Here is a 25436-nt window from a genome sequence, read left to right as displayed (position 1 = left end):
ACCATACACTACCCAAAGATAACTTCACTGTTAAAAAATCCAAACTACCTGTCTGAACTTAAACCCAACAGTGCCCTATCTCTACTGATATATTTATTTTTTATGCAATTTACAGCAACAAAATGGAAGGAGAACAGGGTATTTCTTTTGAAATTGTTTTGGACAACAACCCTGAAAAACAAAATTGCTGAGAATGATAACTTTGATTTCATGGATGAGTCTCTGGAACATGAATTAGTTCAGTGGGTGGAATCAATGGAATCACAGAATGAAAATGAGGACATTCCTGACAATATATTATTAGAAGTTTTATTAAATTATGAAAAAGAATCAGAAGAATAAATTTATATTTAATAATCAAAAATTGTTCGAGCCATTATTCTTTTTATATGTAATTCATCAAGTAGTTCCAAAATGTTTATAATATAAAGTGAGACTTATAGTATACTGTGCAACTTTTTTGTGTTACATAATAAGTTTGCTCATAGTTACTTCCTTTCTCCCACTATATTATCTCCAATGTGTATTTGACATCTCTTTATCATCTCCTGCCTCCATGTTGTTTCTTCTTTCCTGACAGACTATGGTATGAATTCCATATACCACAGTAACTTCTGTAACAACATGCAAGATATCTACAAAGGAGCCAGTGTATATTAAATTTTAGACTCTGCATTGGTACCTACATGTTGGTACTTAATAAAAAAAAAACAACAAAAAAAACAATTAATAAACATACAATTTTTGAAAAGTCTGTCATTCTTTTTTCCCCATGGTACGCTCCCCGGTACGCTCCCCAGTTCGCTCCCCGGTGCGCGTACCGGGCGTCCCCCCGCGCAAAACGAGAAAAAAAATTGTTTTGCCCCGCGGGCCCCTTTTATAGCCCCCACATCAAACCTAGGGGGTCAGGGGGGGTCTGCCCTTCACCCTTATGGTCATTTCCCCCTTTGTTTTGGCCACCTCTTGTGTCTCGATCCTACCGAGACACAAGATGGCGGCCGCTCCGGACTGTTTCGAATGTTTACAGACACCCGAGAGCCAATCAGCTTTCCGTGCGAAGTCGCGTGGCGCGCCTGGTACGCGCCCCGGTGCGCGTACCGGGGCGCTGCTATAGATATATATATATTTTTGAACCTAAATTACTCAAAATCCACTGGAGCACATATCTTGAGACATAGCAAAGGCACATCGGGCTACCAGTCCCTACAATTTTGCCAAGTTTGGTTGAAATCCATTCAGTCGTTTGAGCTAAAAGTGAGATCGACCGCCCTATGGAAATTAACATGGGGAAAACACGTTTTGGGACCCCCCTTTTATCTCGGACCCCGCTTGACGAATCTCCCTCTAACTTCTAGGAAAGGACCTGAGCTCAACAAGGCAAATTTGAGGAAATTTTCAGGGAGATTCGTCAACCGGCGCCAAAGTTATTCCAAATAGAATTTTGAGATTTTGCATTGAAAAAAATCCTAACTATAACTACATACTGGCAACCGCCAGTAGGTAATATATATATATATATTACCTACTGGCTATCGCCAGTAGGTATATATAGTTAGGATTTTTTTCCTATGGGATTTTTGAAAATTCTATGTCGAATAACTTTGGCGTTTGTGGACGGAATTGGCTGAGATTTTCAGGAAAATGGCACATTTTGTTTCTGAGCAGCCCTTGAAAATTTGGAGGGGTTTTGTCGAGGGGGGGCCGAGAAAAAAGGGGGGTCCCAAAACGCGTTTTTCCCATGTTAATTTCCATAGGGCCTTTGGCCTCACTTTTAGCTCGAACGGCTGAATGGATTTGCACGAAACTTGGCAAAATTGTAGGGACTGTTAGCCCGATGTGCCTTTGCTAGGTGTCAATGTATGTGCTCCAGTAGTTTTTGAGAAATTAACATTTAAATCAAGATATATATCTGTAACAGCGCTCCAGGCTGCGCTCCGGTCCGCTTACTTTTCGCGAAACTGAACTTTGCGATGCGAAGCTGATTGGCTCCCCCGTGTCTGTCAACATTCTAAACAGTCCGGAGCGGCCGCCATCTTATCTCTCGGTAGGATCGAGAGAGAAGAAGAGGTGAAAAACGAAGGGGGAATTTAATGAAGGGGGGCAAGGTATACTCCTCTTGACCCCCTAGGAATGTTGTTGGGGTTATTAAAGGGTCCCGTGGGGAAAATAAAAAAAAAATGATTTTTCACGGTAGAAGCGCTTCACGGGCCGCGAACTGGGCCGCAAACTGGTAGCGAAACGGGAATTCGCCATTTTGTGCTTCGTTTTAATTAAATTACTAGGTATAAGGGGGTGCGGGAGACGTATCCTAATCCCCTATGTTTCATGAGGGTGGCTGAGGAGGCTCATATATGTTGATACATCTCTTCCAGCGGCTGTGCGTGAGCTTTTTATTTTTTTTGCTGCGTGATGTCTGTTAACGTTCGATTCGATGGAAATCAGGAAGTGTTGACCGCCAATTTGTCACTGCGATAAAATATTTTGTTATAAATGAATCCTTATTGATAAACATTGTCTACGCCATCTTGCCTTTTTTCCAATGCCACAATTTTGTCGTGCACGGCAGCCATTTTAGATGCCAGGCTGGTCCCAGGCTATCACCTACCCCTGCGGATGTAGTTTATGGCCCCAGCTGTAGAGAATCCAGACATGCCAACCCTCCCGATTCAGGCGTGAGACTACTGATTTCAGTGCTAGTATCCCGCCTCCCGATTTCTGCAAGCAAAAACCCGGGGGCATATTACCAACAACTAGCGATAATTTTTGTCTCTAACTTGTTATTGCTATTAGCAAGGTTTATCGCAAATGCGATAAAAAACGGCCGCAATGCATGAATATCGCAGAAAAGTCAGCGATATTCATGTATTATCGAGCAAATGCTCTTAGCCATGTTATCCACCTCCCATTGGATAACATGGCTAAGAACTGCTCAGGGCACTATCACTGACATGCAAAGCGGGGCCCACGATGGTCGCTATCTCCTTTTAGCTGTCACTAACTGGTGTTAGCGACAGCTTGGTAATAGGGAGATAATTTTATCTCCGCTTTCTTGGCTTTTAAAGCCAAAAAAGCGGAGATAAACCCCCTTGATAATATGCCCAATGATTCCTCGGGGGTTTCAGCTGACAGGGCTTGGTATTGTGTTACGTGGTAATTCTTCCAGGAAACGTCAGAGGGTCGATGCAGGGGTTCTAGAAGGGGTGATAAACCATTTAAGCCTCATAAACAAGCGCATGGTCTTTTAAAGATCTGTGAAGTACTCGGGGCGGCGGTGTGTGTGTGTGTCCTCTTTCAGGAGCGGGCGGGGGGGGGGCACTGCCAGCAACTTCCAGGCTAGGCAGTGTTCAACACTTGCATCACCCTTTCTCTGCCTGCTATTGCGCTCCATGCTTCGGAAAGGTAAGAAAAAGAACGTGCATTTGAGTTTGAAATGTCCGATCCTGTAGCAGTACACTTGCAAAGCCCACACATGACAATAACCCGATTCAAGGCCCCATTCACCCTTTTTAAAAAAAATATAGTACTCCTGAAAGTAAGATTATAAAACTTTATTAACTTTATTAACTTTATAAATATATTGAATGCAACAAAAACTGTAAAAACTTTTAAACATTTTTCACCAAAAAAAGCAACAATTGTCAGAAGCTGTCTTTTGTGCGAATAGTCCCAAGGCAGCACAACGTGCTGAGTTCTGGACGGCACCCAGGTGATGTCGCCTGGGTGCCGCACTGGTTTTGGTATCCTACAATGCTGCTCCGAAAATTGGCGTGGGGCGTCCCGGGTGGTGCGGGGGGAGGCCTCGTCAGTAGTGGTCAGTTGTGCGAATAGTCCCAAGGCCAGTAGAACGCGCTGAGATGTTGATGGCACCCAGGTGATGTCCAGTAAACTGCCGCACTGGTTTTGGTATCCTACAATGCTGCTCCGAAAATTGGCGTGGGGCGGCCCGGGGGGGGGGGGGCGTGGGGGAGGCGGCGTGAACGGGCCTCCCCAGGTGGCGGCCATCCAGCTGAGTTGCGCCCGCTCTTGCGGCTACAGCGTCTCGCTCACCATGTTGTTGAGTTGCTCCCACTCTTGCAGTGCAGCGATAGGCGGCTGCCACATGACTCTTAAAATGGCGGACGGCTCTTCGGTTTTGGGCCTGGTCCACTGAAATGGCCCTGGGACACCTTGGAACTCGGACGCTTGCCTGCTGGGGCTTGGGCTCCATTCTCGAAAGCGTCCCCTCAGCCGTGAAGATTCTACAAAAGTCTTGGGGGCCCTCGACTCCTGCAGGCTTCCGGTGGGGAGCGGCTGCCATGATTGCTCGCGGAATGACCACGACGGAGCCACGAGATGGTAGTGCTCTCATGCTGACGCCAGCTTCAGTCTGAATCATCCAGAAACAAGGTGGGGCTTTCATCGTTTGGGAAAAAAAAATGTTCTAAACCAATGAAAAGTGTTATTTTTAGGTCATATGACCAAGCCTTCCATCTTTAGGAAAGCAAAAGTAAAATGAACCAATGAAAAGTTTTACAAACAAGTCACATGACCTGTTATGCGGCATAGGGCTACAAAAAGCGTAGAAAATCCGTTGGCACGTGAGGCGGCGTCAGTAGCGGACCGATGTGCGAATAGGCCGAAGGCAGCACAACGCGCCGAGATCCGGATGGCACCGAGGTGGTGTCCAGCAAATTGCCGCACTGGTGTGGCAATCCTACAATGCTGCGCCGAAAGACGGCATGTCCAGCTGAGTTCCGGTCACTCCTGCGGTACAGTGAGTCGAACGCGCCGAGATCCGGATGGCACCGAGGTTGTGTCCAGCAAGTTGCCGCACTGGTGTGGCCATCCTACAATGCTGTGCCGAAAGTTGGCGTGGGGTGCCCCGTTGGCTTATGAGGTGATGTCAGTAGTGGACCGATGTGTGAATAGGTCGGAACCAGCACAAGGCGCCAAGATCCGAATGGCAAGTCCTGGATGTTGAGTGCCATAGTTGAGAGTTCTGAGCAGTGCTTGTAAGACTATCTGAAACTTATTTGCACCTGCTGCAGCTTCACTGTTGCCCAAGGTGGTGTCCAGCAAATTGCTGCACTGGTGTGGCCATCCTACAATGTTGCGCCGAAAGACGGCGTGTTCAGCTGAGTTCCGGTCAGTCTTGCGGTACAGTGACTCGAACGCGCCGAGATCCGGATGGCACCGAGGTGGTGTCCAGCAAGTTGGCGCACTGGTATGGCCATCCTACAATGCTGCCCTGAAAGACGGCGTGACCAGCTGAGTTCCGGTCACTCTTGCGGTACAGTGACTCGAACGCTCCGAGATCCGGATGGCACCGAGGTGGTGTCCAGCAAGTTGCCGCACTGGTGTGGCCATCCTACAATGCTGCGCCGAAAGTCAGTGTGGGGTGCCCAGTTGGCTTATGAGGTGATGTCAGTAGTGGACCGATGTGTGAATAGGTCGGAACCAGCACAAGGCGCCCTGCACTGTTGAGCTTTTTTCAATGCCTGTTTTTTGTTGTTTCCCCTCCATCAAAAACAAAAAAAAAATATAAAACTGTGCAAAAATACAAAAAAATGTTTAGAAAAGCAGTGCTTGTAAGACTGTCTGAAGCTCTTTTGCACCTGCTGCAGCTTCACTATTGCCCTGGTGTGGACAAAGATCGCCCATGACTTAGGCTGATTGAGAGTTTGTAGAAAAATGGATTCAGATTTTCCACATATTACTCTTCAACATTCTTCCTAAATGTAACAATGTGAGATTCACTAGGAGAACGGCTGTTTATCTTTCCTTTCAAAATGCTGCCAACAATATTTTCTGAATGGAAGACACCATCTTGTAGCATAAAGGGCCGAAAGGGGTTCTGGTCTGGCCGATTGTTGGTGGAGACATTTTGACTATATCTTGGACCTGCCCGGCCTCGCCCAAAATGGCGCCGGTATAAATGGGACTCGTAACTCCTTGCCTGCAAATGTATATCTAGAAAATGTTATTGTAAGTGTCCCTGTCTTGTTTTAATTACAAAATGTACGTCCACCGATTCCGCAACTGTTAGACACCTTAGTTCTTGCAACCTAATGGCCCGCTCGTTACGTTCCTCTACAGTGTAAATGTCTCCTCATCATATACGATTTCAGTTTGCTCCGTGGCCGGCCCACGTGGTTATAGGCCCGTATTTGTATACTGACATTTTCACAATAAAGGTTTTTAAAACAAAACACGGTAGTAGTATTTACATTGGTAAAGTTTTTACTTTTAGTCACTGTTTTCGAATCAGTAAAAGGCAAGTAAAATAAAGCAGTCCAATTACATGACGGATAAAAGGAATAATATGTAGGAACGTAGTAAAGATAAATGGTCAAGGGCAGTTGTGTTTTCCACTTCTGCAACATAAAGTGATCGATAAGAATCTGATAATCAGGCGTATCGGCGACTAAGACAGCAGGCCGAGTCTCTTTTACTCAACGGCCCCGTCATGGAACGAAGAAACGCCCTTTTTCTCGAAAAAGGAATATATTTTACTTGCAGGACAGTTGTAAATTTTCCGGGAAAGTACATTAGCCTGGAATATTATAACATATATGTTTTTAAAAAAATAATGTTCGAAAACAATAAAAAGCGTAATTTTTAGGTCATATGACCAAGCTTTTCATCATTAAAATAACAAAAGTAAAATGAACCAATGAAAAGTTTCATTAACAAGTCACATGACCTGTTATGCGTACGTTACGCGCTGCACGCCGCGCCCCGGATCACTTCCGGGTGCGCTAACGCGGAGTGTCATATAACGCATTACGCGACAACGTAGGTCAAGAATATAGTCAAAATGTCTCCACCAACCAGCGTTCGGAACACAACCCCTTTCAGCAGTCCAAAAAGTTCTGTTAAATGACAACAGAGGGGACAGGCAACAAGAACCATCAGTCAAAGAGGGGAGGGCAAGTTCTTCTCTTCCGGGTCATGTTGGGGCGCTACTGGAACTGATCGAATTGGTAGTCTACAGTGTTTCTGGATGTTTCAGACTAAAGCTGGCATCAGCATGAGAGCACTACCATCTCGTAGCTCCGTCGTGGCCATTCCACGAGCAGACATGGCAGCCGCTCCCCACCAGAAGCCTGCGGGAGTCGGGGGCCCCCAAGACTTTTGTAGAATCTTCACGGCTGAGGGGACGCTTTCGAAAATGGGACCCAAGCCCTATCAGGGAAGCGTCCGAGTTCCAAGGTGTCCCAGGGCCATTTTAGTGGACCAGGCCCAAAACCGAAGAGCCGGCCGCCATTTTGAGAGTCCTGTGGCAGCCGCCTATCGCTGCACCGCAAGAGCGGGAGCAACTTAACTACATGGTGAGCGAGACGCTGTAGTCGCAAGAGCGGGCGGTAAACAGCTGAATGGCGGAAGAGGCACAGTGTAGCAAAAGCGGGCGGAATGGAACTAAAACGGTAAAGGGGCGCCCCACTACAGCGTGTCTTCAGGTCAAACGGATTGTGGGACAAAGTCCAGAATAGAAGAGTCATGAAAAGGCAAAAAGTTCCGCCGGACCCCGGGAGCCGGCCGCCTATGTCGGAGGCGATCTCAGGCTACACCAGTGCTATAAGACTTGGGGAGGGGGTCGGAGCCAAGCGTCTTCTCCGAGTCCGTGCCATCACACCGCCCCTCGGGGGCCTCCGTCAAGCGGTTTAGGGAGGTACCATATAACATTGTTTTCAAATGCAGTCAGGTCCACAAACGACCCTCACTTACTTTGAGAATAGTGAAGCTGCAGTAGGTGGAAATAAGCTTCAGACAGTCTTACAAGCACTGCTTTTGTAAACATTTTTTGATTTTTTTGTATTTTTGCACAGTTTTATATATTTTTTTGTTTTTGATGGAGGGGAAACAACAAAGCACAGGCATTGAAAAAGGCTCAAACTCAAAACTCTGAACTTTGGCACCCAACATCCAGGACTTTCCATCCGGATCTTGGCGCCTTGTGCTGCTTCCGACCTATTCACACATCGGTCCACTACTGACATCATCTTATAAACCAATGTTATGTAAATAGTTATTTAATAAAATGTTTTACCCTGTTTCTTTGCTGGTGTGTTGTCTATATTTTTAATATTTGCATAGGGTTTGTCGTTATTTTGGGCGGGATGGGTGACGGAGCCGAGCTGTCTTGCAGCCCTCATGGTGTGGAGCTCAGTTCATCTCACTATTTTCGTATTTCTCATGAAGGGTTGTTTATAATATTTCTATTTTTGCGAGGTCAAAAAGAGATCCAATTAGTGGCCTACTGAATTTGCTCGATTACTTTTATTTTTTTACACGATTTTTCACGATCTGCAAAGACTAAACAGAGTATTGCGACTTTGTGCTTGTTTGTAAATAGAGAATGAACCAAAGAGAATCAATTGTAAAACAGTAAATGCTTGGATAATAATCAATCAAATGGAGAGACAAGCAGGCAGGACGGATTACAACGGGGGTAAAGGCCTGCGTTAACTACTCTTCACTATCTGCAAAGAGAGAGTACTACTAAGAGAAAAGAGGGGAGGGGGACAGCGTTCAAAGCACATCAGCGTGCATATACGAAAATGTTTTTATCTATCACGTACTTGACATTTTAAAGCTTTTCATATTTGCTATTAAAAAACCATTGAAATTCACTGAAAAAACCATAGGTTATAGTCGATATATAGTTAGGAATTTGCATTTACAAAACCTTGAAAATTCAATGAAAAAACCATAGGTTTTAGGCCATATATAGTTAGGGATTTGCATTTACAAAACCTTATTTTACTCGCATAAAACCATTGAAATTCCATATATAGTTAGATGCGCTAACTATATATCGCGCACCCGCAATCCACTGCTGATGATGTCACATATTACATCATTCATGACATGGTCAGTGACATCACTGATGACATCACTGATGACAACTGATGAGCCCAAAAAAAAATAAAAAATGTTGCGCCGGGGGGCCCTTTTAAAGCCCCCACATCAAACCTAGGGGGTCAGGGGGGTCTACCCTGCCCCCTTATGGTCATTTCCCCCTTTGTTTTGGCCACCTCTTGTGTCTCGATACTACCGAGACACAAGATGGCGGCCGCTCCGGACTGTTTCGAATGTTTACAGACACCCAAGAGCCAATCAGATTTCCGTGCGCACCTCCCGTGTCGCGCCCAGGACGCTCCCCGGAGCGCGTACCGGGGCCCTGCCATAGATATTTTTTTTAACCTAAATTACTCAAAATTCACTGGAGCACATATCTTGAGACATAGCAAAGGCACATCGGGCTACTAGTCCCTACAATTTTGCCAAGTTTGGTGTAAATCCATTCAGCCGTTCGGGCTAAAAGTGAGGTCGACCGCCCTATGGAAATTAACATGGGGAAAACGCGTTTTGGGACCCCCCTTTTATCTCAGCCCCCGCTTGACAAATCCCCCCCAAACTTTCAGGGAAGGACCAGAGCTCGAAGAGGCCATTTTGAGGAAATTTTCAGGCAGATTCGTCAACCAGCGCCAAAGTTATTCCAAATAGAATTTTGAGATTTAACATTGAAAAAAATCCTGACTATAACTACCTACTGGCGACCGCCAGTAGGTAATATATGTATATATATATATGGTGATAGCCAGTAGGTATATATAGTTAGGACCTAGCTACCATAGGCCATGTGATCAAGCTTTGTGGAAAGCGAAACGCGTAATGGCGGCGGCTGGCTTGCTGGAGAAAATAAAGCACCTTGATTGAGCACTTACAAACGGGTCTGTTCTTTCGTCATTTGAAGTTTGGGCTGGGGCGGCTGCCTCAGTTCATGTGGCGAATTTACGTGCATATATATATATATATATACTAGACACTATGGGCGTCTGATGAAGGAAACCCTCCGAAACGCGTCATGCCCTGATGTCCAAAATAAATATGATGGTTTGAACCCTGCTGTGCCTCCCGAATCTGATTCATCTGATGAAGATTGCCTTGGAAAACTATAGCGTGTGACGGCTTGCCGCGGAGCGCTGGGCAGGCACTCCCTTAAGTGGTCTAAAAAGGGGTCGCTAGCAAGTAAGGAGACTCCTGGACCACCCTCCAGTACCGAGGCAGCAGAGTTAAGCTGGAAATCCAGTCCATACTTTAATGGAGGGCCATCGTTACTTCACCGGTATCCCCGATGACTCTGCAGCCAAGGAAACCGCGTGGCTGGGAAACGCGGGACAAACACACCTTCGCCCAGAAATAACACCCCAATCCTCACCTGGAAACGTAGCACACCGGCCTTCCAATGGGGAAAATGCAAAAAGAATGCCGAGAACGGAACCGTCAACAGCAAGTAAGGTACACTGCCTGCTGGGAGATGTAGTACGACTGTGGAAACATGACGACTCCGTGCCACGTTTTAAAGGTACCCCACACTACTTCAGTGATGGCGAGAATATAAGACTGTGAAAAGGGGATTGTGGGTAACAGCGGCAACTGGGACACTATGGGCGTCTGATGAAGGAAACCCTCCGAATCGCGTCATGCCCTGATGTCCAAAATAAATATGATGGTTTGAACCCTGCTGTGCCTCCCGAATCTGATTCATCTGATGAAGATTGCCTTGGAAAAATATATATATATATATATATATATATATATATTACCTACTGGCGGTCGCCAGTAGGTATATATAGTTAGGATTTTTTTGAATAGGGATTTCTGAAAATTCTATGTTGAATAACCTTGGCGTTGATGGATGGAATTGGCTGAAATTTTCAGGAAAATGGCACATTTTGTTTCTGAGCGTCCCCTGACTGAAAGTTTAGGGGTGTTTCATGAACTGGGGGCCGAGAATAAAGGGGAGTCCCAAAACGTGTTTTTAACATTGAGTTTTCCATAGGGCGGTTGGACTCACTTTTAGCTCGAACGGCTGAATGGATTTCTATGAAACTTGGCAAAATTGTAGGGACTGGTAGTCCGATGTGCCTTTGCTAGGTCTCAAGATATGTGCTCCAGTGGATTTTGAGTATTTTAGGTTCAAAAAAATATATATATCTGTGACAGCGTCCCAGTTAGCGCCCCGGTTCGCGTACGAGACGCGTAACGGAACTTCGTGAGGAGAAGCGGATTGGCTCTCCATTGACTGTGAACATTCTAAACAGTTCGGAGCGGCCGCCATCTTGTCTCTCGGTAGGATCGAGAGACAAGAGGTGGCAATAAACGAAGGGGGAAATGAATAAAAGGGGGCAAGGTAGACCCCTCCTGACCCCCTACTATTGATGTGGTGGCTAATAAAGGGCCCCGCGGGGCAAAAAAATAAAAATAACATTTTTTTCGATTTTTCACGGTGGAAGCGCTACCTGGTACGCGAACCGGGTAGCTTACCGGTAGCGTAACGGGAGTCCGCCATCTTGCATTAAGGTGTAATTTGGACACAAGATGGATGATAAACAATGCTGGGATTGTGTAAAAGGGGCCAAGGGAGACATATCCTGACCCCCTAGGTTTTGTGAGGGTGGATGAGGAGGCCCATATATGCCCAAAAAAAAAAAAAATCACATTTTCGCGCGGTTAGCGCCCGGTGCGCGAACCGGGTAGTGCTCCGGAAAGCGTAAATCGTGAAAATTAGTAAAAAAAAAGTTACATTTTAAATTTATTTTGAGTGATCATAGTTAGGGTAGCTCTGAAAAGAGCTTTTGGGTCTGTGGAAGATTTAGGTACTTATAAGTAGGTACCAATACACAGTCTTAAATTTTGGATGAAAACTCTGTTCCCCTCATCTGAGAAGTGCACACCATCTCCTCTGTAGATATCTTGCATGTAGTAACACAAGTTATTGTTGTAGATGGAGCCCATTCCATGGTCTCTCATGTAAGCTGAAACAGACTTATTTACATGCTTCCTCGCTTTCTCAATTTGTGGACAAAATTGATTGGACCACCTCCATTTCTGTCTTTGGCATATATTTGAATATACCAAGGCAGTTTGAGGAAAAAGTGCCATCAATTGCTCAAAGGTGTCCTTTAAAAGCATTTCCAGACCTACCCCAGTCAAAGTGCCCAAATCATTTCCTCCACAGTGCACTATTATGAGGTCAGGGTTTGGCAAATGCAAAAAGGTTTTCACCAATGGTATCAATTGGTGACATCTCAATCCTCTCTGGCCAATCCAGTTGATTTCCACATTTTATAAATTGAGGTTGTGTAAATTTCTGTTATCAGAATACCTGTGAGCCCAGTGGATGTAGCTATGTCCAAGAATCCAGACAGAAAAATAAACAAACTGATGAACTGTAACACAGAGTTCGCAGTTTACTGCCTGACCTGTCGTTGTGGGCTTAACTATGTAGGGAGTACGGTACATCAGGCTAAAAAGAGAGTACTCAAGCATAGAAGGGCGATAAAAAATCGAGACATGGTCTATCCTGTAGCACAACACTTTCAGGAGTACCACAAGTCCAATCCGGAAGTACTAAAGTATTTCTGCATAGACTGTATCCCCAAAGATGAGAGAGGAGGGGATAGGCTCAGAAAATTACGGCAGATGGAGCATCCTGATGCAGTCAAAAAGTCCCACAGTACTTAACAACGAGGAGGAACTTGGGATAAACATAGGCTAAGCATAGATATTAGACATAAGTAGAGCATATGCACAGGGGTGGAACATAGCGACATAACCTTTGGAATTATAGGAACAGACTGTATATTTATAAGATAAGGGAACAAAAGAAAATAATGTAATATGATTCAAACTGGTGCCGAAGGGGAACAACTAGAAGGGAGCGAGGAGATATATAAATAAGACCCTATGCCCATCCAGGGATAGATTGATAAAGTTAATCAGATCTCCGATTAACGGAGGTGCAAGATAAGACATTCAAATCGGGATGTTGGCACCCAAACAGCACACTCTATATATGCAGTTTAACTAACTAAAAAAATGTATATATTGTAAATAGCGACAGATTTAATGAATTGTTGTTGGGAGCAAGGCAAAGGGGAAGTAACCCTCATTACACTACAATATGGCTGCCATACTTACAACAGGAAAGTTTAGTGATACCATGTCCCTCATTTATGTTCATGATTAAGGAGTAGAATTTTTTTGCACGTAATGAACACTTTATTGTTTATAAATTTGGTTTGCAACAGTATCCCACCGACATTGTAGCCAAAACGCGTCTGTCGAGTGTGTTTTGTATGCAGAATAAATACTGAATAACATCCCTCTTGTGTGCGCCTCATTTCTGATCCACGATCGGATCATCGTATAAATCATATATATATATATATATATATATATATATATATTCCAAAAGCTTGGCGAAGTTCGTGCCTGCGCCTCTTAGTTAATGGCGGGCCTCGACGGGGTTTCGCCTTGCCCCGTTAAATCCAAAGTTTACCGTCTTTAGTCGTTCAGTGACAGAGAGTCGAGGCCCTGTTCAGCTTTGTTTAAGTGCTTTTATTCGGCAACAACAACACCCAACGCGTTTCGCAGCCTTCGCCGCTTTCTCACGAGTGATCGGTTGTGTTAATTCAATAAAGTTATATACAATAACAAAAACAGAAACTTAGTATGTGACTCATTTTGTGAATCATTTGAAAGTGAAAACATACTCTCTCATTTAGAATTCTCTTTTTAACATGTTGCATTTGGTCACACAGTGCCTGTGTTTACTTAACATAATAATTAAACATTTCAGAGATATTGTAAATTAAAGTTGGGAAAGATCGTGCTAACTCATGCACAACGAACTACTAATCCCACAATTCATTGTCCATTTGGCCAAAATGCGTGTTCAACGGTACATTCATATTCTGAATTGCTTCATTCAGTGTGCTGTTCGAGTCAATTGGTCGCATTGACATCTCAGGGTATATTCACTCTAAACGCGGTCATTCACGCATTCCTGAATTAATTCATTCAGTGTATTGTTTACCCAGACCGCTTGCAGGCATTTACACCTCACTGACATAACGTCTCAGTGGGCTACTGTGATCAGTTCATTTCCAACCGTAGTTATATATTCACGCAGTCAAGGAATTACGAAGACTTGAATCTAGGTTTATAATTGGATTCCAAACACTATCTCCATCAGGGCACAATATTGATGAGGGACTAGCATCTCACCTTGGACAATAGAAGCGTCTGGTTGAAATAGATGTGTAATCAAAACTTGGTGTCTTCTTTGAATTCTACGGAATATGATTGTTTTATCAAACTGTTTAATGACAACAGAGGAAATGATTTTAATTGATATGCTCTCTCATTTTGCAGGTCACGTTTGTTCACTGCGGAATGCGTGAATTGAATGAAAGTCACAAGGGAAGCAAGACCAAGAGTGATATAAGCACAATATGAATCAAGCGGTATAGCACTGGAATGCATTGGACTATATTTGTACGGTTAAGCCCACTGGGGCATAATGTGTGAGGAAATGAGTATGAGTTACACCCGTATGAAGGGTGTGCGAGAAACTTAGAACTATATAACTACGGTTGGAAATGAACTGATCACAGTAGCCCACTGAGGCGTTATGTCAGTGAGGTGTAAATGCCTGCAAGCGGTCTGGGTAAACAATACACTGAATGAATTAATTCAGGAATGCGTGAATGACCGCGTTTAGAGTGAATATACCCTGAGATGTCAATGCGACCAATTGACTCGAACAGCACATTGAATGAAGCAATTCAGAATATGAATGTACCGTTGAACACGCATTTTGGCCAAATGGACAATGAATTGTGGGATTAGTAGTTCGTTGTGCATGAGTTAGCACGATCTTTCCCAACTTTAATTTACAATATCTCTGAAATGTTTAATTATTATGTTAAGTAAACACAGGCACTGTGTGACCAAATGCAACATGTTAAAAAGAGAATTCTAAATGAGAGAGTATGTTTTCACTTTCAAATGATTCACAAAATGAGTCACATGACTAAGTTTCTGTTTTTGTTATTGTATATAACTTTATTGAATTAACACAACCGATCACTCGTGAGAAAGCGGCGAAGGCTGCGAAACGCGTTGGGTGTTGTTGTTGCCGAATAAAAGCACTTAAACAAAGCTGAACGGGGCCTCGACTCTCTGTCACTGAACGACTAAAGACGGTAAACTTTGGATATATATATATATATATATATATATATATATATATATATATATATATATATATATATATATATTACCTACTGGCGTCTCGCCAGTAGGTATATATAGTTAGGATTAATTCTCTATGGAACTTTTGAAAATTCTATGTCTAATAACTTTGGCGTTTGTGGACGGAATCGGCTGAAATTTTCAGGAAAATGGCACATTTTGTTTCTGAGCAGCCCTTGAAAATTTGGGGGGGGTTTGTCAAGGGGGGGCTGAGAAAAAAGGGGGGTCCCAAAACGCGTTTTTCCCATGTTAATTTCCATAGGGCGGTTGGCCTCACTTTTAGCTCGAACGGCTGAATGTATTTCCACGAAACTTGGCAAAATTGTAGGGACTGTTAGCCCGATGTGCCTTTGCTAGGTCTCAATATATGTGCTTCAGTGGATTTTGAGAAATTAACGTTTAAATCAAGATATATATCTGTAACAGCGCTCCGGGCAGCGATCCGGTTAGCGAACTTTTCGTGTATCGGAACTTTGCGATGCGAAGCTGATTGGCCCTCCGGTGTCTGTCAACATTCTAAACAGTCCGGAGCAGCCGCCATCTTATCTCTCGGTAGTATCTAGAGACAAGAGGAGGAGAAAAACGAAGGGGGAATTTAATGAACGGGGGCAAGGTATACCTCTCTTGACCCCCTAGGAATGATGTTGGGGTTATTAAAGGGTCTCGTGGGGAAAATAAAAAAAATATATTTTTCACGGTAGAAGCGCTTCCCGAGCCGCGAACTGGGCCGCAAACTGGTAGCGAAACGGGAATTCGCCATTTTGTGTTTCGTTTTAATTAAATTACTAGGTATAAGGGGGTGCGGGAGTTGTATCCTGACCCCTTATGTTTTCTGAATATGTTGATACATGTCTTCCAGCGGCTGTGCGTGAGCTTTTTTTTTTTTTTTTTCCTGCGTGACGTCTGTTAACGTTCGATTGGATGGAAATCAGGAAGTGTTGACCCCCATTTTGTCACTGCGAGTAAATATTTTGTTATAAATGAATCCTTATTGATAAACATTGTCTGCGCCATCTTGCCTTTTTGTCCAATGCCACAATTTTGTCGTGCACGGCAGCCATTTTAGATGCCTTGACCAGACCCACTCTCTGCACGCCGTCGATTCTCAGCACGGCTCCCCACCCTCGCAAGCATCTCCCCCACGCACTGGTCACCCCCGCTTTCTCTCTCATGCATGGGCCATATACTTCCCCCCATCTGCGCTGCTCTTCCCTGAGAATCACACCCTGTGCCCGCCCGACACCTCCCTTTCACCCTATTCACTACCGCACCCTCTGACACTCCTCTTCCTCTGTGTCCGATTGTCCAGGCCGGACCCAGGCTATCACCTAGCCCTGCGGATGTAGTTTATGGCTCCAGCTGTAGAGAATCCAGACATACCAATCCTCCCGATTTAGGCGTGAGACTACTGATTTTAGTGCTAGTCTTCCGCCTCCCGATTCCTGCAAGGAAAAACCCGGGGGCATATTACCAACAACTAGCGATAACTTGTTTAGAGACAAAAATTATCGCCGCACATCGGCGATTTTTATCGCAGATAAACCTTGCTATTAGCAAGGTTTATCGCAAATGCGATAAAAAACGGCCGCAATGCATGAATATCGCTGAAAAGTCAGCGATATTCATGCATTATCCAGCAAATGCTCTTAGCCATGTTATCCACCTTCCATTGGATAACATGGCTAAAAACTGCTCTGTGCGTGAGCTTTTTTTTTTTTTTTTTGCTGCGTGACGTCTGTTAACGTTCGATTCGATGGAAATCAGGAAGTGTTGACCACCATTTTGTCACTGCGAGTAAATATTTTGTTATAAATGAATCCTTATTGATAAACATTGTCTGCGCCATCTTCCCTTTTTGTCCAATGCCACAATTTTGTCGTGCACGGCAGCCATTTTAGATGCCTTGACCAGACCCACTCTCTGCACGCCGTCGATTCTCAGCACGGCTCCCCACCCTCGCAAGCATCTCCCCCACGCACTGGTCACCCCCGCTCTCTCTCTCATGCATCGGCCATATACTTCCCACCATCTGCGCTGCTCTTCCCTGAGAATCACACTCTGTGCCCGCCCGACACCTCCGTTTCACCCTATTCACTACCGCACCCTCTGACACTCCTCTTCCTCTGTGTCCGATTGTCCAGGCCGGACCCAGGCTATCACCTAGCCCTGCGGATGTAGTTTATGGCCCCAGCTGTAGAGAATCCAGACATGCCAACCCTCCCGATTCAGGCGTGAGACTACTGATTTCAGTGCTAGTCTCCCGCCTCCCGATTCCTGCAAGCAAAAACCCGGGGGCATATTACCAACAACTAGCGATAATTTTTGTCTCTAACTTGTTTAGAGACAAAAATTATCGCCGCACATCGGCGATTTTTATCGCAGATAAACCTTGCTATTAGCAAGGTTTATCGCAAATGCGATAAAAAACGGCCGCAATGCATGAATATCGCTGAAAAGTCAGCGATATTCATGCATTTTCCAGCAAATGCTCTTAGCCATGTTATCCACCTCCCATTGGATAACATGGCTAAAAACTGCTCAGGGCAGGTGTTAGCTTTTGGAGATATTCGCGCTTAGCGCGAATATCTCCAAAAGTTGGTAATAGGAGATAGCGATGGTTAGGGACTGTTTCCAGTCGCTAACATCTTGGCACGCCCACTTTGTATGTCATTAGTGATAAATATCACTGACATGCAAAGCGGGGCCCAAGATGGTCGCTATCTCCTTTTAGCTGTCACTAACTGGTGTTAGCGACAGCTTGGTAATAGGGAGATAATTTTATCTCCTTTTTTTTGGCTTTTAAAGCCAAAAAAGCGGAAATAAACCCCCTTGATAATATGCCCCACGATTCCTCGGGGGTTTCAGCTGACAGGGTTTGGTATTGTGTTACGTGCTAATTCTTCCAGGAAACGTCAGAGGGTCGATGCAGGGGTTCTAGAAGGGGTGATAAACCATTTAAGCCTCATGAACAAGCGCATGGTCTTTTAAAGATTTGTGAAGTACTCGGGGCGGCGGTGTGTGTGTGCCCTCTTTCAAGAGCGGGCGGGGGGGCACTGCCAGCAACTTGCCAGGCCAGGCAGTGTTCAACACGTGCATCACCCTTTCTCTGCCTGCTATTGCGCTCCATGCTTCGGAAAGGTAAGAAAAAGAACGTGCATTTGAGTTTGAAATGTCCGATCCTGTAGCAGTACACTTGCAAAGCCCACACATGACAATAACCCGATTCAAGGCCCCATTCACCCGATTTTTTAAAAAAATATAGTACTCCAAGACAGTTGGATTATAAAACTTTATTAACTTTTAAATATAACGAACGCAACAAAAACTGTAAATATATTTAAACATTTTTTGATAAAAAAAAACAACAATGGTCAGAAGCTGTCTTTTGTGCGAATAGTCCCAAGGCAGCACAACGTGCTGAGTTGTGGAAGGCACCCAGGTGAAGAACCATCCCTTCTTTAAACCCCATGGTGACCAACTATAGTTTCAATGAGTGCTATGTCCCAGGTTTTACATAAAGTAGTGTTTACCTAGAGTGGTGCTGTGTAGGACACTCTGAATGGAAATTAACTAGAACTATAACGATAACAACAACAACAACAACAATAATATAACTTTTATGTCTAAATTACGCAAACATTTAGCTAATCTGCTAAAGGGGGGAGTCGCCATTTCTTTACAATAATCAATAATGAAAAATCAACATCAATAGGGTTGTCCGTATTCCTGATGCAGCACTATAGTGCAACATACACAGCACCTGGGGTGTCAAGAGTGAACAGGTCCTAGCTGCTTAACCAATGACTGACAAATGCTATATTAAACACTTACTATGTATAATACTTGCGTTCACAATAGTTTTACTTTACAAAACAGAACAAAAGATGTCCCCTGTAAGTAAACCCATATTAGCTGTTTCAGTTATTGAACATCCTAAGGTTTTATGACATGGGGAACAGTGGTGATATCCTGGGCGGGTGATGGAACTGGGATTGTTAATGGGAAAACATCTACAAACAAAACTATTGGTGAATTATACTTAAAAGGAAACTATAACGATAACAACAACAACAACAATAATTTAACTTTTATGCCCAAATTACGCAAAGATTTAGCTAATCTGCTAAAGGGGGGAGTTGCCATTTCTTTTGATAATTTATTTATCCATCCGTAGCCTCTCTAATCTCCATTACAATATGTTTCTTGCTGTCGCTAGCTGATGAAAAAACTAAAGTGATAACTTCCTTATCCTTATTTTGTCTTTCTTTGTTCCTTAAGATGTTATCTGTGTCAACCTCTTCCGAGAATGCTGATGCGTTAGGGATTTCCTTGTGTTTCTTAATAGCATTGGTGTCTGCACACTTCTTTGTCAATTCTGTGAACATGATAACTGCTTCATAAACAGACGATATCTTTGTTTAGTCATTAGTGTTAAGTGTGTCTGAAACTACAGTGCCCTTTTGTTTTTCTTTCTTCAGGCTCTATAGAGTTTTGTGTGTTGTTCTTTTGAGCGACAATTATTCCAGAGGTTTCAGGTTCACTTGTTTTGTCCTGCAGTGAGTTAACAGCTTTAGAGACTTCATGTTTATTTGCTATGTCCTGCTGTGCGTCAACTGCTTCAGAGACGTCAGCCTCATTTGTTATGTTTGACTAGATCCTGGACCTGCCCGGCCGCGCCCAAAATGGCGCCGGTGTAAATGGGACTCGTAACTGCTTGTTGTGTACTGATTGCCCAACCTTGATATCACGAGATACGTATGCAGTTTTGAAGCACATGGCGGAGGCTCGTCTGCTGTAGTGGGGCGCCACTTTATCGTTTCAGTCGCCATTCCGCCCGCTTTTGCTACACTGTGCCTTTTCCGCCATTCAGCTGTTTACCGCCCGCTTTTACGGCTACAGCATCTCGCTCACCATGTAGTTGAGTTGCTCCCACTCTTGCGGTGCAGCAATAGGCGGCTGCCACAGGACTCTTAAAATGGCGGCCGGCTCTTCGGATTTGGGCCTGGTCCAGTAAAATGGCCCTGGGACACCTTGGAACTCGGACGCTTGTCTGCCAGGGCTTGGGTTCCATTCTCGAAAGCGTCCCCTCAGCCTTGAAGATTGTACAAAAGTCTTGGGGGCCCTCGACTCCCGCAGGCTTCCGGTGGGGAGCGGCTGCCATGATTGCTTGCGGAATGGCCACGACGGAGCTACGAGATGGTGGTGCTCTCATGGCGACGCCAGTCTGAAACATCCAGAAACAAGGTGGGGCTTTCATCGTTTGGGAAAAAAAATGTTTTAATCCAATGAAAAGTGTTATTTTTAGGTCACATGACCTAGTCTTACATCATTAGGAAAACAAAAGTAAAATGAACCAATGAAAAGTTTTATTAACAAGTCACATGACCTGTTATGCTTTCGTTACGCGCTGCGCAGCGCGCTCTGGATCGTTTCCGGGAAGCTGTGCCTTGCGCACCGGAGCACTTCCGGGTGCGCTAACGCGGCGCGTCATATGATGCATTACGCGAGAACGCAGGTCCAGAATATAGTCAAAATGTCTCCACCAACCAGCGGTCGGAATACAACCGCTTTCAGCAGTCCAAAAAGTTCGGTTAAATTTTAAGAGCGGGAGCAACTCAACTACATGGTGAGCGAGACGCTGTAGTCGCAAGAGCGGGCGGTAAACAGCTGAATGGCGGAAGAGGCACAGAGTACCAAAAGCGGGCGGAATGGCAACTAAAACGGTAAAGGGGCGCCCGACTACAGCATGTTTTCAGGTCAAACGGATTGTGGGACAAGGTCCAGAATGGTAGAGTCATCATAAGGGAAAAAATTCCGCCGGACCCCGGGAGCCGGCCGCCTATGTCGGGGGCGATCTCGGCCACACCAGGGCAACACGACTTGGGGAGGGGGCAGGAGCCAAGTGCCCCCTCTCAGTCCGCGCCATCTCACCGCCCCTCGGGGGCCTCCGTCAAGCGGTTTAGGGAGGCACCGTATCACATTGTTTTCCAATGCAGTCAGGTCCACAAACGGACCCCACTTACTTTGAATAGTGAAGCTGCAGCAGGTGCAAATAAGGTTTAAACAGTGTTACAAGCGTTGCTTAGAACTCTGAAGTATGGCACTCAACATCCAGGACTTATGCCATTTGTGTAAGGCAGTGACATCGAAGCAACTCAGGGACAAAAAGCATGAACGAACATTCACGTATGAAAATCTTATTTGGGGAAGGGGCAGGATCCAAACGCCCCCTCCCAGTTCGCGCTACTACACCGTATGTGGAAAATCTGAAGCCATCGTTCTACAAACTCTCAACGCTTGCTATCAGTGCATGAGTTTCATGCTCGATCGATTGAGCTAGCCGGATCGGGCAATAAAAAGTATAAAATAGTTATGTAAATAGTTATTTAATAGAATGTTTTACCCTGTTTCTTTGCTGGTGTGTTGTCTATATTTATAATATTTGCATAGGGTTTGTCGTTATTTTGGGCGGGGTGGGTGGCGGAGTCGAGCTGTCTTGCAGCCCTCATGGTGTGGAGCTCAGTTCATTTCACTATTTTCGTATTTCTCATGAAGGGTTGTTCCTAATGTTTGTATTTTACCGAGGTCAAAAAGAGATCGAATTAGTGGTCTACTGATTTTGCTCGATTACTTTTATTTTTTTACACGATTTTTCACTATCTGCAAAGACTAAACAGACTATTGCGACTTTGTGCTTGTTTGTAAATAGAGAATGATCCAAAGAGAACCAATTCTAAAACAGTAAATGCTTGGATAACAATCAATCAAATGGAGAGACAAGCAGGTACGACGGATTACAACGGGGGTAAAGGTCTGCGTTAACTACCGTTCACTATCTGCAAAGAGAGAGTACTACTAAGAGAAAAGAAGGGAGGGGGGGGCAGCGTTCAAAGCACATCAGCGTGCATAAACACGAAAACGTTTTTACCTATCACGTACTTCACATTTGACAGCTTTTGATATTTGCTATTAAAAAACCATTGAAATTCACAGAAAAAAACATAGGTTATAGTCCATATATAGTTAGGAATTTGCATTTACAAAACCTTGAAAATTCAATGAAAAAACCATTGGTTATAGAACATATATAGTTAGGAATTTGCATTTACAAAACCTTATTTTACTCGCATAAAACCATTGAAATTCCATATATAGTTAGATGCGCTAACTATATATCGCGCACCCGCAATCCACTGCTGATGATGTCACATATTACATCATTCATGACATGGTCAGTGACATCACTGATGACATCACTGATGACATCTCAAATGACATCACTGATGACATCACTGATGACATATCAAATGACATCACTGATGACATCACTGATGACATCTCAAATGACATCACTGGTGACATCACTCGTGATATCATTCATGTGATAATACAATGAACCTCTTCAGACTCTAATATAACCTTAGATACAATCAGTGTAAACAGACACTCACAGACTGTCACTCATCCATGGAGTTACTCACACAACTAGTCAGTCATGCAAACAATCAATCACACCTCCATTTCCTGAACTATACAGTTATACAAACTTTACTTATTCAAATATATACTAACACATATTTTCTCTCTTATACAATCCCTGATACAAGTTCACAATGATCCATACAGCCACTCACACATTCACTGGCTCTTATGCACAGTTATTTATATATGTCAACTCTCACATGTACTGTCTTTTACATATGTACTTACTTTGACATGTAGCACTGAGATATCCATTCACTCACCAATACACTCATACACACAGTCAACCACCCATACAGTTGTTTCCACATGCAGTTTTGAACCCATACATCTAGTGAATCAGCTGTTCACACATCTATGCACAGAGTCACACACCTCCCAGCCACTCACACACATACTCAGTCTCCCATACAAATACTCGGGCAACCAATCAATAACCCATATAGTTACTCATATAGCTACTGATCAACACATGCAGCAGTTTACAGAACAACAGATATAATGATGCACAAATTAATACAGTTTAATCACTAACCCATGCACTCAGTGAGACACATTTAATCACTCCCTCATACAATCAGTCATGCACCTACTAAATCCTTCATCCAGACATTTATACATCCACTCATTCTTCAATATGTGAGACATATTTTAACTTTACAGAAACATACAGTCACTGGGTGTTGTCATCAGTGATGTCATCAGTGATGTCATTTGAGATGTCATCAGTGATGTCATCAGTGATGTCACTGACCATGTCATGAATGATGTAATATGTGACATCATCAGCAGTGGATTGCGGGTGCGCGATATATAGTTAGCGCATCTAACTATATATGGAATTTCAATGGTTTTATGTGAGTAAAATAAGGTTTTGTAAATGCAAATTCCTAACTATATATGTTCTATAACCAATGGTTTTTTCATTGAATTTTCAAGGTTTTGTAAATGCAAATTCCTAACTATATATGGACTATAACCTATGGTTTTTTCTGTGAATATATATATATATATATATATATTACCTACTGGCGGTCGCCAGTAGGTAGTTATAGTTAGGATTTTTTTCAATGTTAAATCTCAAAATTCTATTTGGAATAACTTTGGCGCCGGTTGACGAATCTGCCTCAAAATTTCCTCAAAATGGCCTCGCGGCGTTCCGGTCCTTCCCTGAAAGTTTGGGGGGGATTCGTCAAGCGGGGGCCGAGATAAAAGGGGGGTCCCAAAACGCGTTTTCCCCATGTTAATTTCCATAGGGCGGTCGATTTCACTTTTAGCCCGAACGGCTGAATGGATTTCCACCAAACTTGGCATAATTGTAGGGACTGGTAGCCCGATGTGCCTTTGCTATGTCTCAAGATATGTGCTCCAGTGGATTTTGAGTAATTAAGGTTCAAAAAAATATATATATCTATAGCAGCGCTCCGGTACGCGCACCGGTACGCGCACCGGGCGCTTACCGCGACTTGCGCGCAGAAAGCTGATTGGCTCTGGGGTGTCTGTAAACATTCTAAACAGTCCGGAGCGGCCGCCATCTTGTGTCTCGGTAGGATCGAGACACGAGAGGTGGCCAAAACAAAGAGGGAAATGACCATAAGGGGGCAGAGTAGACCCCCCTTGACCCCCTAGGTTTGATGTGGGGGCCATAAAAGGGCCCCGCGGAGCAAAAAAAAAATAAAAATAAATTTTGATTTTCGCGGGGTGAGCGCCCGGTACGCGCACCGGTACGCGCACCGGTAAGCGTACCGGGGAGTGTACCATGGGGAAAAAGAATGACAGTTTTAAAAGTAGCTGTTTAAAAAAAAAATGTTTTGTTGTTTTTTTTATACATACACATACATATATATAAATGCATATGCATATATATATATATGCATATATGTGTATATGTGTGCGTGTAGAGAGAGGTAGAGAGGTAGAGGTGTAGAGGTAGAGAGGTAGAGAGGTAGCGGTAGAGAGGTAGAGATTAGTAGAGAGAGAAGAAGAGAGAGGTAGAGAGGTAGAGAGTAGAGAGTGAGTAATAGAGAGTAGAGAGTGAGTAGTAGAGAGTAGTAGAGAGCAGTAGAGAGAGTAGCAGAGAGTGAGTAGTAGAGAGTAGTATAGTGAATAGTAGAGTGAGTAGTAGAGAGTAGTAAAAGTAATGTACAATCGTTCGGAATATCGGTGTTTGGGCAGATATGATCCAGGGACCCCCAGTATGCAAGGGGAATTAGTCCCCCCTCTACAAACGCGCCAGTGGCCTGCATTGCAGAGAGGTGTAACAAGGGTGTGGCCTCATTACACTTCTCTGCAATGCAGCTCCCTCGCGCATACTGCAGGCTCCTGGTGGACCAGTTGACCCCAGGGACCCCCAGTATGCAAGGGGAATTAGTTCCCCCTCTACAAACGCGGCAGTGGGCTGCGTTGCAGAGAGGTGTAACAAGGGGCATAGTCTCATTACACCTCTGCAATGCAGCCCCTGGCGCATACTGGAGGTTCCAGGTGGGCTAATTGGCCCCCAGGGGCCCCCAGTATGCAAGGGGAATTAGTTCCCCCTCTTCAAACATGCATGGGGGCTGCGTTGCAGAGAGGTGTAAAAAGGGTTGTGGCTTCATTACACCTCTCTGCAATGCAGTCCCCTGGCGCATACTGGAGATTCCTGGTGGGCTTTCAGGTCTTATATAGTTAGGAATTAGCATTAAAAAAACCTTTGAAATTCACTGAAAAAACCATAGGTTTCACACCAGTTATAGTTAGGAATTAGCATTTAAAAAACCTTTGAAATTCACTGAAAAAACCATAGGTTTCACACCAGTTATAGTTAGGAATTAGCATTTAAAAAACCTATTAAATTCACTGACAAAACCATAGATTTCACACCATTTATA

Source organism: Lissotriton vulgaris, chromosome 8, assembly GCF_964263255.1.
Source record: "Lissotriton vulgaris chromosome 8, aLisVul1.2, whole genome shotgun sequence".
NCBI lineage: Eukaryota > Metazoa > Chordata > Amphibia > Caudata > Salamandridae > Lissotriton > Lissotriton vulgaris.
Note: the sequence above shows the minus strand (reverse complement) of the source record.